Below are 12,968 nucleotides of genomic sequence, written 5' to 3'. Positions count from 1 at the left end.
TTGTATCTTGTGTCAAATGTTCACCTGGTTTGACCTACCTGCCTTCCATCATATTTATTGTACATCAGTTGGTATATTCATGATTTTTGATATGGATCAGTTATTCCTGTTGTTTCCGGAAAGTATAATTGGTTTGGTGAGATGTTTTTACGCCTTGTTTCTTGACACTATAAGATATTCCGCGAATTATCTTTTCTTTGTGCTTCTTCCTAACTTTGTGTTGTTGCCGTTCCTGTGTTTTGTATGTTAGTTTGTATAGGATTCTGGTCTTGTGTCGATAACAGCGGGGTGTTAGCTCTTTTCTATCAAACTCAATAAAAAGTCTGTTAACATGTAGCCAGAAGTAGAAAACATTTTTAATACTCACTTTTTAAGTGTTGTAGAGAAAATAGGATCCAGCTTTGCATTAGAAAATGCAAGGCAGTATATCGGAGAGGAAATGCTTATGCAATTTGATAAAACTGAAATTCACACCTCTCCTACCGAAATTAGGAAAATAATACATTCGCTCAAAAGTAAAAGCTCAGATGAAATTGAAGCCATTTCCAACAGAGTGCCAAAAATTTTAAAGATGGCTGCGTGGTCAGCGACTGATTACAAATAAAATTTAAAGCAATTACAACCCTAGGTCGCAAAAATTAAGCCTTTTGAACTGGTTTCAACACTTCTAGGAGTGCCTTCATCAGAAATAAAATATTCAGACTGGCCTATCATCATCATCATCATCATCATCATTTAAGACTGATTATGCCTTTCAGAGTTCAGTCTGGGGCATAGCCACCGTATAAAATTCCTCCACGATCCCCTATTCAGTGCTAACATTGGTGCCTCTTCTGATGTTACTTCAAAATCATTCTTAACCGAATCCAGGTACCTTCTCCCTGGTCTGCCCCGACTCCTCCTACCGTCTACTGCAGAACCCATGAGTCTCTTGGGTAACCTTGCTTCTCCCATGCGTGTAACATGACCCCACCAACTAAGCCTGTTCGCCCTGACTGCTACATCTATAGAGTTCATTCCCAGTTTTTCTTTAATTTCTTCATTGTGGACACCCTCCTGCCATTGTTCCCATCTACTAGTACCTGCAATCATCCTAGCTACTTTCACATCCGTAACCTCAACCTTGTTGATAAGGTAACCTGAATCCATCCAGCTTTCGCTCCCATACAACAAAGTTGGTCGAAAGATTGAACGGTGCACAGATAACTTAGTCTTGGTACTGACTTACTTCTTGCAGAAGAGAGTAGATCGTAGCTGAGCGCTCACTGCATTAGCTTTGCTACACCTCGCTTCCAGTTCTTTCACTAAGTTGCCATCCTGTGAGAATATGCATCCTAAGTACTTGAAACTGTCCACCTGTTCTAACGTTGTTCCTCCTATTTGGCACTCAATCCGGCACTCAATCTGGCCTATAGCATAAGTAAAAAAACATTGGAAAATTCTTTTTATAAAAAATACTGAAACAGTACAAGAAAGAAACAGTACTTACATGTCACGTATAAAATAAACATCAAGCGATAAGCTTTAGTCACAAAATTTTTGAAGTAGAATACGTGGAAACCAAACCACTATGGGCAGCTCACATATGTCGAGTTTTAGGTAACATCAGACTGAGGTACCCACGTTAACAAGTGCCAGCACGTGAACATTGCACCAAGAGTGGCATCTAGTAGCCGCAAATACAAACTGTCTTCTTAACATTCAGAATATAGACAAACGAATATTACGATGAACATAATTTAGTACGTGAAGTAAAAGACAATTTTTTTTTTGACAGCAGCAAACAAAATAACATTTCGTCTGCATAAGGGATTAGAAGTACAATTTAAAGCATGAAAACACCATTATAGGAAATACAAAGAGGTCTGAATGACACAGCCTGTAGAAAAACTATATAACATGAAATGCAGCCAATATAAACCATTTAATTAACGAAAAGGTATGAGTGGACTTAGACAGAAAAATCATTTTGGTAACTGCATGAAGGAACCCGAATTAAATATCAAGTAACGGCTTTCTACCACTGAAGAAGTTTTTCTTACATGATTGTAGCTGCTCATTAAGAGTGAGGATATCATTTTGAGAAAGATGTTTCAAAAGTCTGTTGCCACCTGATCCTTAACTTGTGTGAGCAGCCCACAGTGGCTTGCCTTCCAGGTATTCCTTAAAGAAATTTTGTGAGTAAAGCGTTATCGCTTGATACTTATTTCATACATGACATGCCAGTTTGAATACTTTATTTCTGATAAAGGCACTCATAGAAGTAGGAAAACCTGGTCAAAAGAAATAATATTTTCGACGAAGGGCCTTAATTGCTTTAATTTTAATTTGTAAACAGTCGCTGACCAGATTGGAAAACCGATGGATCGGTCGTGGTGGAGATCATGATCAGCAATTCATGTCATGACCTCCACGCTCTCCCGACTGAACCCCAGCGATATCTTCCTGTGGGGTTATGTGAAAGATTCAGTGTTTAAACCTCCTCTACCAAAAAACGTGCCAGAACTGCGAGCTCGCATCAACGATGCTTTCGAACTCATTGATGGGGACATGTTACGCCGAGTGTGGGAGGAACTTGACTATCGGCTTGATGTCTGCCGAATCACTAAAGGGGCACATATCGAACATTTGTGAATGCCTAAAAAACCTTTTTGAGTTTTTGTATGTGTGTGCAAAGGATTGTGAAAATATCTCAAATAATAAAGTTATTGTAGAGCTGTGAAATCGCTTCAATCATTTGTAATAACCCTGTATAGCCTATAAACAGAAGTTTATTGCTAAGGCAGAATACTCAAAATATCTGGGTGTGACTATTGATGAGAAATTGAATTGGAAGGAACACAATGATTTATCTGTTGAAACAGTTAGGTTTAGCTACTTCTGCTGATAGGGTTACTGCAAATTTTGCTGATAAAAATATCAGTAAATTAGCCTACTATGCCTATTTTCATTCACTGCTTTCATATGGCATTATTTTGGGGCAATTCGTCATTAAGAGCGAAAGTAGTCATTGTACAACAGCGTGTAATCAGAATAATACCCGAACACCGCACAAGTTCACCTTGTAGTCATTTATTTAAGGAACTCAGGTCATTCACAGTACTTTCCCCATACATATATTTACTTATGAAATTTGTTATTAACAACCCATCCCAATTCAAAAATAACAGCGAAGTGCGTAACTACAACACTAGCGGAAAGGATGGTCTTCACTATTCTGCATTAAATCTCATTTTGTCACAAAAAGGGGAGAATTACGCTGCCACAAATATATTTGGTCGTTTGCCAAACAGCATTAAAAGTCTGACAGATAGCCAACCAACATTTAAAAGCAAATTAAAAGAATTTCTTAATGACAACTCCTTCTACTCAATAGATGAATTTTTAGATATGTAGTAGCAACTGTACAAAAATAATTGTTATTAATTAATTATTTTGTGTAAAGAAAACTTATGCTAACGTGACACATACCACATCATTACCAAATATCGTATTCATGATCTATGGATCAAGTATTAATGTATGCGTGTATTACTATTTCTTGATTTTATTATTCAGCTTTCTTACTAAGATTTGATTGTATCTATTGTTTCTGGCTATTTTTATTATACTATTCATTTCCGTTTGATAGTGAAATGAAATGTCGTATGGCGAGGGCCTCGTAACGGGTAGATCTAATTTCCTGGTGCCAGTCTTTTGAGGTGACACCATTTTGGTGACACGCGTTGATGAGGATGAAATGAGGATCATGAAGACGACACAAACACCCAGCCCTGAGCTGAGAAAATCTCCAACCCACCTCGGAGTTGAACCCTGACTCCGCAGCATGACAAGCTGGCACGCTGTGCACTCAGCTACGGTGGCGGATATTTTTGACAGTGGTCCGTGTCTAGTGACTCTGTGTTTAGTGTGTGGTGCATGTATCTAAGTGCTGCCTGCTTTTGAGAGTGCAGGTGCAGTGGTGTCTTGTGTATTATTGCGTCTGTTGTTGTCGGGTTTCGGTATACCAGGTCCGACAATAAAGTAATAGACTGACTTTCTTTGCGAGGTGTGGCAACCCTACAGGCTTGCATAGGCGCAATATCTTTGACCTTGGTCTATAAACTGCTTCTAGTCCAAGTGCCATATCGATGCAACTGCTCAGTCGTGAGTCGTGCTGTAATAAGTTAACACGTGTTTGTGTCTCTCGTCACAGAAATGGAACCGCATTATATTGCGCTACGGTGTGCCATTTCTTTTTGCGTTAAATTGGATGAAACCACGATGAGAACTGACGGTAAGCGTCAGAAGGCTTTTGGAGAGGAGGTTATGTTAAGAGCTCAAGTTTTTCGTTGGCATAAAATGTTTAGTGAAGGCAGAAGGAATGTTGAAGGTGAACACCGCAGTGGACGACCATCAACCTCACAGACGGATGTCAACTTGGCCACGGTGCATGAACTCGTATGATTTGATCGAAGATTATCTGTGAAAATGATTGCAGAAGAACTGAACATGAATCGAGAAACGGTTCGTCTAATAATAATTGAAGATCTGCATCTACATCTACATCTACATCCATACTTCGCAAGTCACCTGACGGTGTGTGGCGGAGGGTACCTTGAGTACCGCTATCAGTTCGCCCTTCTATTCCAGTGTCGTATTGTTCGTGGAAAGAAAGATTATCGGTATGCCTCTGTGTGGGCTCTAATCGCTTTGATTTTATCCTCATGGTCTTTTCGCGAGATATACGTAGGAGGGAGCAATATACTGCTTGGCTCCTCGGTGAAGGTATGTTCTCGAAACAACAAGATCTTGGTATGAGAAAGGTTTGTGCAAAAATGGTCCCCAAAAATCTCACACCACAACAGGGAAAAACACGGAAAAAAGTGGCAGCCGATCTGTTAGAGAAAACGGAAATCAATCCAGGATTGTAGAGCCGTGTTATCACTGGTAATAAATGTTGTTGTTTTCAGTACGAACCAGAGACAAAACGCCAAAGTTCGCAATGGTGCTCAAAGCGATCACCCAGGCCAAGAAAAGCTCACATGTCAAAGTCAAAAGTGAAATGCATGCTTGTGTGCTTCTTTGATTCCAAGGGAATTGTTCATAAAGAGTGAGTGCCTCCTGGACAAACAGTTAACCAATATTGCTACTAAGAAATTTTAGAATTTTAGAAAGACTTCGTAAAAGAGTTCTGATAATTGGATTCTGCATCACGATAATGCACCATCCCATACTGCTCTGTCAGTACAGCAGTTTTTAAACTCAAAACAATTTCAGTACTACCACAGCCACCTTATTCTCCAGATATCGCTCAGTGTAACTTTTTTCCAAAAGTCAAAACGGCGGTCAAGGGACACCAATTTCAAACAACACAAGATGTCCAAAAAGATGTGACGAGGGTCTTGGAGGTTATTACAGAAGATGAGTTCCAGAAATGTTGCCATTAATGGCAGAAGCGCTGGAGAAAGTGTGTGCAATCAGAAGGGAACTACTTTGAAGGAGACAACACTAAACCTAACTAAAACATTAACCAACATTTTTTTTCACATCAGTTTCATTACTTTATTGTCGCACCTCGTATGTCAAATGTTCATTGCTCTGAATCTTTACTGTAACGTCCAAATCTGCCTATTTTGCTCTTTTTCGGTTGTAAAATGCATCTAATAGTGAAAAGAATTGATTTCTGTATATAACTGTCAATTATACTTTTTGGTTCATAAATCAGGCACAAATTGTCATCCGTAACCTAATCCAGTATAGGATGTAATTTCATTTGGCACTATTTTGCTGACTACAGCCTGTCCTACATGTTTGCTATGGTTCCAGACATTAAAGGTCCCATCGTATTTAATTAAATGAGTAAAAGGCGACAAAGGCAAAATGCCATGCTGTTCCGTCATCCTGAAGTTACATGAAGTACCTTAATTTAATAGCAAAAATCGTCGTCATTTACAAAGAAATGAAGCCCCCTAATTGTACCGTCTTACTTGGAAAACTGGGAAATATCATGAGCAGCTGATCTACATCTGACCTGGAAGGAAAACGACATCACTACCTGTCAAAAGTAAAGCACCGAGACGATTTGGCCGGATGTCAATATAACTTCTTAAATGTACCGCTCTATCAGCGGATATGTAATTGATTAGCAGTCTAATTCTCTGCGGCTGATAGAACGGCCACCAGAGTTAGTTAGAGTTGTTTTCGTTTACTGTTCTTACCACGCTTGATTGAGTATGTAAGGGCCACGAACGCTGCCAGTGTTGTGTGATCTCTTTGGACACAGAGATGTCGCATACTCGAGTGGGAAAGCGTAATCGGCATGTGACAGAGTTTGAAAGGCTCCATATTGTGGGTCTCCATTGGTCCGACCGGTCGAATCGTGCAATATCAAAATTTTTCGGGCATTCGGATATGACAGTGGTCCGATACTGGACTGCATAGGAACGTTAGGATAGGAATAACCGAGAAAGATGGCTCAGTGGTTAGCACACTGGACTCGCATTCGGGGGGACGACGGTTCAAATCAGCATCCAGCCACCCAGGTTTAGATTTCCCGTGAATTTCCTAAATCGTTTCAGTAAGATGCCGGGATGGCTCGTTTGAAAGAGCACCGCTGATTTCCTTTCCCATCCTTGACACAATCCGAGTTTGTGCTCCGCTTCTAATATCCTCGATGTCGACGGGACGTTAAACCCAATCTTCCTTCCTGGGGCAGGAATACCCGTCGTCGAGGTTCCGGTCAACAGTGTTCCATCATCACCTGGGAGGATCATCGTATTTTGCACCAACAACATTGTAAGTCCCTTTACAGCTTCGACTTCCATCCGGGAACAAGTAATTGGCTCTTTAGAATGTTCTGTTCATCCCTAGCCATTGGTCACAGACTAGCGGCAATCAGACTACAGAATTGCCATCCCTTGGGTTGACTGGCGTTAACGTAACGACACAAACGACTGCGTTTGTAGTTATGCCGTAAGTAGGAAGCATGGACTGCTTCGGCTGTTGCAGCGAACTGCTGAGATGTCTCGTTCTTCCATTCTTTGGTGAGGTGCAGCTGCGTTACTCCCGGCGTCATGGTGAGGGGAGCGATCGGTTATGACTTCAGGTCACGGCTGCTAGAGGCTGAGGGAACTCTGACGGATATCCTACTTGACGAAATTTCGTAATCACTGGGATATCATCAAATATTCTGTCAGTCTGTTAAGTATCATTAGTTTCCTCCTTGCCTTTTAGGAGCTTCTCTTTCTTTTGTCAGACAGTGAATTTCGGACTGAGCATGAAAACCTGATACATAATTAAAGATATTTTGTTGACAGCCTTACTATATTAATAGTTGTATCATCTGAAATGCTTAAATACATGTCAGTTTAATCTTAACAATTCCCACGTATTTTCTAAAACGAGCATTACCAAGAAGGGTTACTTTACTGACATCCTAAACAAAAAATTTAAAAAATCGTTAATTTTTGTTGAGTTATATCAACAACATACTTTCTATATAGGTACTGATGGGTAAGTAGGGTCCAGAACCTGAAAATATATTTTAGCAAAATCTTAGCAACATCACTGCAGTTTCACTAAGGTGTACTAACGACTTAATGACCAACACTGAAAAATTTAAAAACACATATTTCGTTCATTGTTGTTGACTTTCAGTCTGTACACACGTTTTAAAGAGATGTTGATGAGTAAGTAAGTCAACCTGGAAATACTGAATACGACTTTGAGTGGGGAATGTGATATCTACTACGGTGACTACTTGAGTTAAGTTTAGCTGAACAATTTGAAACGTACGTCGGATCTCATAGAACAGTTCATTAAAAACAATAAATGTTTTTTCAGACTTATAAAATATAAAGTAGTTGACTAGATTACAATATTTTGAGAAGGTGGGCATAATATATCTGCGAGGGATAATACGAGCAGTATGGTATGCTACACATTGGTCTTGTTGTGTTAATTATTTAATGATTATTGTGGTAATAAACGCGCACATGTCTTCAGATGATATATACTCCAAAAGGACCATGCAAGGAACCTAAACTGAATATTTATATAACTTCAGGAATATTCCCCACAGCCTCACCTACGATGCAAAATAGACTATAGTCATGTCTTGCATAAGGCGAAAGTGTTCCACTGTATGAAGTGACGCTATGAACGAAGCTGTATCCCTGATGTAAGCAACGATTGTTTACTAGGGCAAGAATTACTTTCATTGAGGTGAGGAGTACCTAACGTCTTACTGTTACAAGAAAACAGAACCCAACGTGTAATGAAAGTAATAGTCTCTATTGAAACTTTCTGGCCGATTAAAACTGTGTGCCGGACCGATACTCGAACTCTGGACCATTGCCTTACGCGGGCAAGTGCTCTACCATCTGAGCTACCCAAGCATGACTCACGACCCGACCTCACAGCTTCAATTCTGCCAGTAACTCGTCCTCTACTTTCCAAACTTCACAGAAGCTCTTCTGTGAACCTTGCAGAACTAGCATTCCTGGAAGAAAGGATATGGCGGAGACATGGCTTAGCCACAGCCTGGGGGATGTTTACAGAATGAGATTTTCACTCTGCAGCGGGGTGTGAGCTGATATGAAACTTTCTGGCAGATTAAAACTATTTGCCGGACCGAGACTCGAAACCTGGACCTTTGCCTTACGCGGGTAAGTGCTTTACCATCTCAGCTACCCAAGCGCGACTCACGACCCGCCCTCACAGCTTCAATTCTGCCAGTACCTCGTCTCCTACTTCCCAAACTTCACATCCCCCACGCTGTGGCTAAGTCACGTCTCCGCAATATCCTTTCTTCCAGGAGTGCTAGTTCTGAAAGGTTCGCAGAAGAGCTTCTGTGAAGGTTGGAAAGTAGGAGACGAGGTAGTGGCAGAATTGAAACTGTGGGGACGGGTCGTGAGTCGTGCTTGGGTAGCTCAGATGGTAGAGCACTTGCCCGCTTAAGGCAAAGGTCCGGAATTCGAGTCTCGGTCCAGCACACAGTTTTAATCTGCCAGAAAGCTTCATATCAGCGCACACCCCACTGCAGAGTGAAATATCTCATTCTAATAGTCTCTGTTGTTTACATATTCTTGAGATTGTTATGTTTGGTTTTTATGTACGTAAAGGCGAACACATGCATTTGTTAGTATATTCCATTATGAGTTTTATTCAGTTTAATTACTCTCTGTGTGACAAAAATTGTATGTTCGTTTTATAAGGAGGATAGTTGGCGTCTTGGTTTTCTGGAATATGTGTCCATAGCTGTATAATATGTAACATTTTTGAGAGGATAAACATATGTTGTAGAAAGTTTTTTAGGGTCGTACTAACTACAGTTTCGTGAAATTAAAACTTTCCGTCTTGATGGTGGTTCATTAAACGCGTAAGAGCAATCACATAATTCAGTAACCGATGCCGAAAGCTAAATTAGAATGTAATGTAACTACCTTTATTTAGTGCATGTCTTAAGTGAATGGGGGACTTTTTTATGATTTGCTGTATTGATTATTAATTTTATTGACATATGAACTATTTTACGATTCAAGGAATAAGTAAAACTAATACTGCATTTATTGTATTGCGATATAAGTCCACAAAGTCAGGTTATACACCAGAATGAGAAGACCTAGACCTACTTGAAATAGATGTATTTCATTGTGAAATCATATTCATAGTCAGGGACATGGAAGCGGATTTTCAGCATGTAGTTTAATAAAAAGCAGTGTAACATTCGAGATGACTGTTTTCTGATCTGTGCTGTCCCTCCTAAGAAATATGTTAGGAGGAATATCCAGTTGGAATCATATATTACAGTAAGACGTTCGAAAGGAGAGATACGATTGTGAATTCATATCTCAAACTAACTGCGGTGCTTAACTGATTGTGTCATCATCAGGGTGGAGCTATCACGAGAAACTGTAGTGTAAAGTAGACTCACAAACAGTGAATATTTCTAAGGCAAGTTTACGGCACTACCTTGTTTGCTGAAGCATAAGGGACTAGACCAAAGCTGTTATCAACTCGCCTATGGACCGAATGTGCCACATATCTACTGGTACCAACAATTTTTGATTGTAGAACGAAGCTCCTGATTTCTTTTTGTATGTATCAGTTGTGCATTATAACATGAATATCGAAAAAATACAATAGACGCACTGTAATGTAGCCAAATTAAGTCAGCAAATCTGAGTCAATTAGATCTGGAAGTGATACATGAAAAGTAACACATGAGGTCTGCAAAATAACTAACGATGACAACAATAGATGACATAAAATACAGACTGTCAATAGCAAGGAAAGCGTTTGCGAAAGAGAGAAAAAACATTGAATATAAATTTAAGTATTTGTTACTGTCTCCTGAAAATATGTATCTAGTCAAATGAAACTATATGATTCCAGAGCCCTTTTCAAGTCTTCGGAATTTGGATTGAAGCTGGAGGCGTGTTAGGATAGTCCTTGTAGTTATGAAAAGCAACTGTGCCAGGGTGGTGTAGTGGTTGGTGCAGTTGCCTATTGAGTAGGAGGTCCAGTTTAGAATTCCAGCCTTCGCAAGAATTTACATTTGCCACCTAAGTCTGCATACATACATCACAGATGTTTGAGACTTGAAAAGGTCTCTGTAACAATACAGTTTAATTTGATTAAAGCACCTACACACGAGTACAGGCCGGATCCCCCATTTCATTTGATGCTGAGGTCTTATTCGAATGCACTTGGAGAGCCTATGAAATGATGTTTGAGTTTAGGAGTAACTCCAAGTGGGCTGCGATGTGAATGGGAATTTGGATTGAGGAGGGAGGCGTGCTAGGGTAGTCCGCACAGCTGTACAAACACACTGTGCCAGGATGGCGTAGTGGTTAGCGCGTCTGCCTAGTAAGGAGGATACACAGGTGCAAATTCCGGTCTTGGCAAAAACTTCCATTTGCCGCTTCAATCTGTATATATATAGGGTGTTCACAGACGTTTACCCTGATTTCAAGATTAAATATTAATTAAATTTTTTATGGTAATGTTAGTTTTTTTTTCCAGGTCTACTAGAGAGCCCATGGAGTTCCTGTACAGCTGTGTCTGAATCAACACTTTCGCCACAAGGAGCGCTGTGGGAGCTGTATCAGAAAATTGAGTTCCCCTCAAAAGAAAGTTCAGTGTTTTGTGCGGCAAGCAGAAACAAAATCATCTATTACTGTGAAGCGAAAGTTCGTGTCCTATTATGCAAAGAAAAGCAGTTATTGTCAAATGAATCACAACATTGATGGAAACTTTTTTAGCAACGGGGTCGGTTCAGAAACGGACAAGCAGCGGCAGACCATCTGTTTCCGAGGAGACAATGCAAACAGTTCAAACCGCATCCAAGAGGTTGCCACTGAAATCGATTCGACAAACTTCGCGGGAGCTTCAAGTGTAAAAGAATACAGTGCATAAAGTGGTCTGCAAACATCTTAAATTGGGTACGAGCAAGGTCCAAATTGTTCAGGAATTACAACAAGGTGGTCGCCCAAAACGTAGACATGCTGAACGGGTTGAATGATGACAATGGTTTTTTGAAGCGTGTGTGTTTTTCCGATGAGGCTACATTTCTAGTTTGTGACCCAGTTAACCGCCATAATGTCCGGATATGGGCATACAAAAATTCTCATATTGTGCAAGAACACATTTGGGACAGTTCAAAGGTTAATGTATAGTGTTGAATAATGTGGGATGGAGCGATTGCCCCATTTCCTTCCTTGACAGCAATGTGAGTGGATGTGTTTACCTAGACATGTTGGTGAATTACGCCGCTTCCCAGCCAAAGGATATGCAAGACACCATCATCTTTAGCCGGCCGTTGTGGCCGAGCGGTTCTAGACGCGTCAGTCCGGAACCGCGCTGCTGCCACGGTCGCAGGTTCGAATCCTGCCTCGTGCATGGATGTGTGTGCTGTCCTTAGGTTAGTTAGGTTTAAGTAGTTCTAAGTCTAGGGGACTGATGACCTCAGATGTTAAGTTCTATAATGCTCAGAGCCATCTCAACCATCATCTTTCAGCAAGATGGCACTGGCCCTCAATGGGCCCTAGAAGTCCACGATTTTCTTAACGAAACATCCTACAACAGGCGGACTGGAGAGGCGAGCTAATTCCATGCCCTCCACTCCCGAAATCACATGACATTAGCCTCACAGATTTATTTCCCTGGGATTACGTGAAAGATATTGTGTACAAAACAGCAGTTCCCGATATTGTGACCTTGCAACTAGGCTCAGAGATGCCATTCACACACATTGTGGAATGTGCGACAAGAGACTGAATACCGGCTTGATTTTGCGTTTTACCAGGAGTGCAAATGTTGAACTGATTTAAATGTTGTACTGTGTGGCCTGTATTAAATGTTCAGAATTTAATGAGTAGAGGCGAGTGTGGAATAATGTGAGTTTCATTTGATGTATTAATAGAGAGATACATTGTTTTGCTATCAGGGTACACATTTATGGACACCCTGTACATCACAATATTTCTAGAATTGAGCCTTGTACGGAAATTAAATGTGGATGGTAAACACTTCAGACAAGAAGCGAATGGAAGTTTCTGAAATGTGGTATTACATGAGAATGTTGATGATTATTGGGTAGATCGTTCAACTACTGGGGATGTTCTGAGATGAAGTGAGAAGAAGTGAAATTTTTGGCCGGACTAATATAAGTGTTCGCTTGATACGCTATATCCTAAGACATCAAGTAATTGCTACTTTGGTCATAGAACGAAGTGTGTGAGTAGGGGCTAAAATCTGTAGAGGCAGATCAAGACTTGGCTACAGTAAGTGTGTTCCAGTGGATGGAAGTCGCCTTATGTGTGCAGAGATGAAGAGGCTTTTACAGGATAGAGAATCGTGAAGAGCTGCATCAATCCAGTCTGCGGACTGAAGACTACAACAAGAAGAAGAGCAACAACAACACCATTCATACAGGAAATAGAACTATATGACGTCTACATCGTGACACTGTTTCTGAAACTTCC

At 40.5% G+C, this 12,968-nt stretch overlaps 1 protein-coding gene across 1 annotated transcript in view; it reads right to left on the bottom strand.

The window, feature by feature from the left end:
• LOC124789089 (delta-sarcoglycan) overlaps positions 1-12,968 on the bottom strand; it is a 254,439-nt gene that overhangs the window by 17,531 nt on the left and 223,940 nt on the right. The window lies entirely within an intron of this gene.

The sequence above is a fragment of the Schistocerca piceifrons genome, chromosome 3 (assembly GCF_021461385.2).
Source record: "Schistocerca piceifrons isolate TAMUIC-IGC-003096 chromosome 3, iqSchPice1.1, whole genome shotgun sequence".
NCBI lineage: Eukaryota > Metazoa > Arthropoda > Insecta > Orthoptera > Acrididae > Schistocerca > Schistocerca piceifrons.
The sequence above is the reverse complement of the archived record's forward strand: the minus strand, read 5'-3'. Positions and strand labels throughout refer to the sequence as shown.